The sequence below is a fragment of the Brassica oleracea genome, chromosome C1, assembly GCF_000695525.1.
Source record: "Brassica oleracea var. oleracea cultivar TO1000 chromosome C1, BOL, whole genome shotgun sequence".
In the NCBI taxonomy this organism is placed as follows: domain Eukaryota; kingdom Viridiplantae; phylum Streptophyta; class Magnoliopsida; order Brassicales; family Brassicaceae; genus Brassica; species Brassica oleracea.
In genome coordinates this window covers 29,529,622-29,529,838 of record NC_027748.1, presented here as the reverse complement: position 1 = coordinate 29,529,838, position 217 = coordinate 29,529,622, and positions in this window count along the sequence as shown.

Genomic DNA, 217 nt, shown 5'->3' with positions numbered 1-217 from the left:
GTCGTCCAACATCTGTGAAGATGTCTGGAACCGTAACATGATATGTTGCCCGTTCGCCTCTATCATCATGCCGAGCAGGTCTTCTTTTTTTGGTCTGCTCTTCTGTTGGAAAGTAGAACTCGGCAACGTTTGAAGTTTCTGAATTTATCATCTGTGCGATTATAGAACCTTCCACCCTACTATAATTTTTCACCATCTTCTTCAAATGGTACATATA